The sequence below is a fragment of the Amborella trichopoda genome, chromosome 4, assembly GCF_054954075.1.
Source record: "Amborella trichopoda isolate Santa Cruz 75 chromosome 4, AtrichopodaSantaCruz75HAP2 v2.0, whole genome shotgun sequence".
Lineage (NCBI taxonomy): Eukaryota > Viridiplantae > Streptophyta > Magnoliopsida > Amborellales > Amborellaceae > Amborella > Amborella trichopoda.
In genome coordinates this window covers 53152591-53159236 of record NC_142339.1, presented here as the reverse complement: position 1 = coordinate 53159236, position 6646 = coordinate 53152591, and positions in this window count along the sequence as shown.

Genomic DNA, 6646 nt, shown 5'->3' with positions numbered 1-6646 from the left:
AAGGTCTCAATCGCCCCTCTTAAGAGCAAGGACTATAAAAGTGGAAGTTCCTTGCAATATTTATTTTACCTCTGGTGTGGAACTTGAAAGAAGCAATATTAGATTTGCTTTAACCTAGACCCAAAAAATGTCAAAAAACTCCTAAGAGAAAAGCTATCAAGGCCTGGGCTTTATCCCAAAGAAGAGCAAAGATTGACACTCTAATCTCATCTAGATTAAAGGGTCTTTCAAGCCATGCCACCTTATCCTCAGGTAGGCGACTAAATAGCACTCTATTTAGTGAAACCGAGAGTCTGGGAACTATTGTGATAAGGCCTTTTGAAAGTGAGCAACAATTGCTTTTGCTACCTCCTCTTATTTTCACAATCTACCCCTGGTTTTTAGATAGTTTGAATACTATTTTCCCATCCCTGGGCATCTGCAATGGCATCGAAGAGTTTGGTATTTTTATGATGCAATTTTAACCACTTCACTCGTAATCACGTCTCCAAAACACTGCTTCCATTAAGAGGTAGTCTATTAGGTGTCCTGTCCATGAGGGAGGGGCACCGGTGATAATATCTTAATAAATGTGGGTACTGAATGATCACAACCCCTTGGGTTGTTGAGTGGATAACCAATCATGTAAGTTGGTTGTTATGAAATATTCTCTCTTATCTCTTTGGAGAGAAGAAAAAGATCTCTTCCCACATAAAATAGGATAACAACTATGCGAGATGAAATAGAGATTTTGGAGAAACAAAATCTCATCCTATATAAAAAGAAAAGCCTCATGTAGATATTAGGGTTGCTCTCCCACTTTTCTCTCTTCTTCTTCTTCCCTTATTCTTCTTCTCTCTAAGAGAAGAATCATTCTACCTCTCTCTTCTTCTCTTTAGAAAAAAATGTTCTCTGCATCACTGATACACCCAAAAGAAGTATATACCGAAAGGATCACCGTATCTCCATCATCTTATTCTCTTTAGGAAAAATGTTCTCGGTATCTCTAATACACCCAAAAGAGGTACGCCAAAACAAGAGGCAGCTGCTAAAACTTTTGGGAGAGACAACCCTAGTATCTACGTGAGGCTTTCCTTTTTATAAGGGACGAGATCTTGTTTCTCCAAAATCTCTACCTCATCTTACGTAGTTGTTATCCTATTTTATGTGGAAAGAGATCTCTTTCCCCTCGCTCTCTCTTTAAAGAGATAAGAGAGAATATTTCATACCAACTAACTTTCATGAGTGGTTATCTACTCATAACAACCCAATGAGTTGTGATCACCCAATTATTGGGATATTATCACCGATGCCCCTCCCTCACGGGACGGGGCACCTAACAATCTCCCCCTCCAATCCCAAAAGCGAAGTTTCCCTTTGCAGATCAACTAAATGCTCATATGGCACCCATGTTAGCCATGCTTCGACACAGCTCGTGCTTGTCTCTAACCAAGGTCTTTGTCATCATATCTAACGTAGTCAGTATTTTCTAGTTGCAGCAGTTTCTCACCCTTTTGCAACTAGGGCTTCCATGAAACAACCCCTTTGCAAAAGTAAGCAGGTATCCCGAGATTGACTTTTTGGGATCTATACTCCAACCATGCCTTCATCTATGTACCTATGTAACACAGGTTTTCCTCAAAGTTCAAACACACTTTGGATATGTCTCTAAGATATCTGAATATCCAATTGACGTCAACCTAGTGTTCATTGCTAAGATTAACGATGAATCTGCTCGTTACGCCAACTGTGTGTGCGCGATATCTGGCCTCGTACACTCCATGGCGTACATCAAACTTCCTACGGCTGACACGTAGGATACTTTATACATGTCTTCCTTCTTCCTCTTGATTGAAGGGCTTTGCCAGGCACTTAACTCCCATGCCTTCTTGCCTTTAGGCAACTTTACCAAGTCATAGGTGGGGTTCTTATGCAAGGATTCAATCTCATCATACATAGCTTTAACCTGCACCTCTTTGTGTTTGTTGGCCTAGACTTCCTGGTAACTTTCTGGTCCACCCTCTTCAATGTATAAAATATACTCCAATACGGGGTATCTGGTAGAGAGTTTATGTCCCCTAGAGGACCTTCTCAATTCAACTGTAGGTGGCACTTCTTGAACAAACTGCTTCCCCTGTTCCACACCACTCAGAATTGCCATGTTAGACTCTTGGAACCCATCCTCTTGTTACATTCTCCTCCATCATCATGCACCATAGTAGGAGGAACTATAACCGGTTTTGAATCATTGAAGATTTGTGGTATTACTGGCTTTTTCACGTCTTCAATGTTAAAGTCTTCTTGAAAGGCCACATCTCTACTCCTGATCACCTTCTTGTTCTCAAGATCCCATAGCCTATAGCCGAACTCTTCATCTGAGTACCCTAAGAAGATACATAAAGGTGTTTTCTCATCCAACTTGGATCTTTGTTTCTTAGGCACATGCATCAATGCCTTGCATCCGAACACCCTCAAGTGTGAATAAAAGATATCTTGTCCGGTCCAAACTCTCTTTGGGATTTCACCATCTAGAGGAAATGAAATGGATCTATTTATTAAATAGCATGTTGTGAGGACTGCTTCACCCCACTACGACTTTGGTAACTTGGTGGCAGATAGCATGCTCCTAACTCTTTCCATAATGGTGTGATTGTTTCTCTCTACTACACCATTATGTTAGGGGTTCTATGGCACTGTCTTTTTGTGCCTTATGCCATGCTTGGCAAGCTTATAAAAACATTTGAGGTGCACTCCCCCCATTGTATGATGTGAGACACTTTCATGAAAATTCTGAAAGATCTCAAACACTTGATCTTTCAATATCATTAAATACACCTACAAACTTCTCAAAGCATCATCAATAAAGGTGACGAAGTATGATGAGCCCCCGAGGTACTTGACATCCATGGGACCACACACATTTGAATACACTAAATCCAAGATTTTCGTATCTTTAGAGCTCTTACCAGAGAAACAGACTCTTTATGTTGTTTTTTTGGCAAACAGTGGTCACATATGGGGTTAGAGATACATTCTTAACACTAGGAAAATCTATTTTTTTGCTAAATTTTAACTCCTTATTCAATCATATGGCCTAGTCTCGAGGGTTCTCCCATGGCGGTATTAACTTTGCCATTAGAGACTTGCACCTGTGTTCTATAGAGTAAACAACACTTCTTGCCATTTGCTATGACAAGATATTCCTTTGTCAGTGTCAAATGTCCCTTACTGAACACTGAGAGGTACTCTTCATCATCTAAACACCCTCCTGAGATGAGGTTTAAACGGATATATGACATCCTTTTGCACCAGCTTCATCCCAATATCAGTGTTGATGTGTACATCTCCCTTACCCACAATCTTTGAGGAACCACTGTTCCCTATATTTACAGAGCCAAATTCTCCTGCTCTGTAAGTAAAATATCGTCTACGTGGGGTAACATGAAATGATGCTATGATATCTACAACCTAAACAAAGTTTCATGATCATGGTACAATATTTATGCACTCGTCGCCACAGTTTCCGACCACACCAATATTTGTGGTCAATGCAGTGGTTTGCCTGCCTTCATCATTGGCATAGTCCTCATTCCCCTCTTTCTTGAGCTTTCAATACTCTTTCTTGATGTGCCCATTCTTGCCACAATGAAAACATGTGAGCCCCTTTCTTCTCGTCTCCTCATTCATCAGGCTGCTAGTGACCTGACTCATGGTCACTATCCCATCAGGTGTTGAGTTACTCACGAAGGCTACTAAGGTCTTACAACTATCTGGTAGTGGACTGAGCAAAAACAGAACTTGTAGTTAGTCTTCCAGGAACAACTTCATCGTTGCGAGTTGGTTACCAATGCTTTTCACCTCATTCGGGTGCTCTGCAACAGATACCCCATACCTGAACTTCATCCTCACCAATTTCCAAATTAAGAACGCCTTATTGCCAATGGTTTTTCTCTCGTACAAGTCATGTAGCTTATCCCACAACGACTTGGAAAATGTTTCCGTCGACACATGGTGGAAAATAATTTCTTCCAACCATAGTTCTGAGAGCCTTCCGATCCAACTTCATCCACTCATCGTCTATCATACCTTTGGGCTTGTGTTCCACCCTTTCAATGGGTGTGTACAACTCCTTACAATGTAGAAGATCTTCCATCTTCAGATTCCAGATGATCCAATTATTCCCGTTGAGTGATATCATCCTTCTCCTGGTACTGGAATCCATCTTTAATCCACACACATTATCTTCCACACCCTCTCTTCTATTCACTAGAAGACAAGGAGATTTACCATCTGTCAAGTTCCCACCATCGATTAATGATTCATTGGCAGTCAAGGATCTATTGGACACCAACTCATCCACAGTCAAGCTCCCACAGGTTGTCAACTCGTCAGTGGTCTTTTAACCGTCGGCAGTCAAGGATCTGTTGGATGCCAACTCATCCACGGTCAAGCTCCCACCGGTTGTCAACTTGTCGATGGTCTTTTATCCGTCGGCAGTCAAGTATCCGTCGATAGTTAAGTATCCATTGATAATCATGTATCCATCAGTGGTCAAGCTCACCAACTGTCAAGGGGACACTGTTAGTCAATATGTTACCGACGATCAAAGGGATTCACTGTTGGTCGAGGTGGCGATCGACAGTCCATTGATCAAGACCTCCTTTGCACAGCGGCCACTCACTGATAGTCTCTGACTGATGATGTGTCCTAAAATGCTCCGTTCAACAGTCAAACAAGATCTAACCCACAAGGAGATTTTCTTCCTTACTTGTCCTACGAACGCTAGGCTCGCTACACCGATAAAAGGTGATAGGGATGACCAAGCGATGTATCGGAGTCGAGAGAAACTTGCTCTGATACCACTTGTTGGGCTCGCCCAATCGAACCCTCTTGCACGAATGCGGATGTGCACAACGGGACACAAAATACACTAAAAATGATGTGCATATGTCTATGAATGGAATTCATGAACTAAAGGAAATAAAATATATAATAACTTACTGGCACCAAGATTTACGTGGTTCATCTTTTCAGGCTACGTCTACGGGAGAGAGATCAGATCCACTATTAAAAATAATGGTCACAAAGTTCTTCCAAGAAGCAAGCTTTTTGTGGGTTTATTGTAGTGCCTCTTAGTAAATCTGATTGGAATTTCTTGTAAGAGAAAAGGAGGCACTTGTCTAATCCTAAGAGAGAGAAACTCAAACCGTAACTAATCTAACCTATTGCCAATGTACACTAAAACTAAGCTAGAAAATGTTTCCAAATCAATTCCCTCCTGGCCTAATTACTATCAAGCTCTTGGATCAAACCCCCTTCACAAAGCATATTGGCCTAGGTGAAATGTAAGGAGACACTGCCATCCCAAGCTCATAAAGTCAAGAATTATACCCCTTGCCTTAGGCGTACTACTGTTATCTCTACACTTCCTTCCTTCCATTGATATTTTGAAGTAAAATTGGGAATCTTGCTGGTAAGATGCTAGACGTGGAGAGCATTGATTATTAAATGCATATAATATATTTTGTTAGACAGGTGGAGAGCATTGATTATTAAACACACACACACACACACACACACACACACACACACACACACACACACACACACACACACACACACACACACACATATATATATATATATATATATATATATATATATATATATATATATATATATATATATATATATATATATATATATATAAGGTGTGGTTTCTATGAAGTCGCAACCTTAAACAATCCAATTAAGGCTCACCTACAAATTTAATCATAACATGAAATTTTGGCAAAAAAAAATTTAGGATTATCTCAAAATCTATTTTTATATATAATTATAAAATTTTAAACTCCAAAACTGGTTAAAATCAAGTAGATCTATAAACATATGGAAATCTTGAAAATGGACGGTCTAGATAATATATTGCAAGATGCACTATTTCTAGGACTCAAAATCTTTTTGTTTTTTCATTTTCATACATCTCGATGTCGAGATGATCAATTAGAGGTTTTTTCACTATTAAAACAACTTTTTCCAATGAAATTTTGAGGTGCATTTGTAATTCTACATTCTAAGATTGCTACTTTTATATATTTATATATATATATATATATATATATATATATATATATATATATATATATATATATATATATATATATATATATTTTAATGCGTTGGGAGTTGTCCTTGCATTAAATGCTTATTAATGATTGTCATATATAGAGAGAAAAAGGGGAGGTGGGGGTTGTTATATGCAGGGAGAGAGTGTATGTGTAAGGTGGAGTTGATGTCCTTGCGTTCAACCTAGTATCTTTTTTTGGGTAAATCAGCAGGGTGGGAGGAGGATAGCTTTTTTCGCTTTTTATTTGGGGACAAACTTCGAGGATCTGAATCCTTGACCTACCACACTCAAACTGATGTGTCTACTACTAGGCCGTAGAAAATAACCCATTTGATATATGTACGGACCGAAAGAGGACTGAGTGAGGAACAATCCCCTCCAAATTTGGCTTGAAAGATATGGCCCAAAAAGTGCCCAAAGTAAATCTTGTGAGGTGCCTGTTTATAAATAGTGACCGGTCATGTTGTTCATGTGCACCGGTCTTATCCCAAATAGCGACCAGTCCTATTCCTTTTAAAATTCCCTCAAATTTATTGGCAC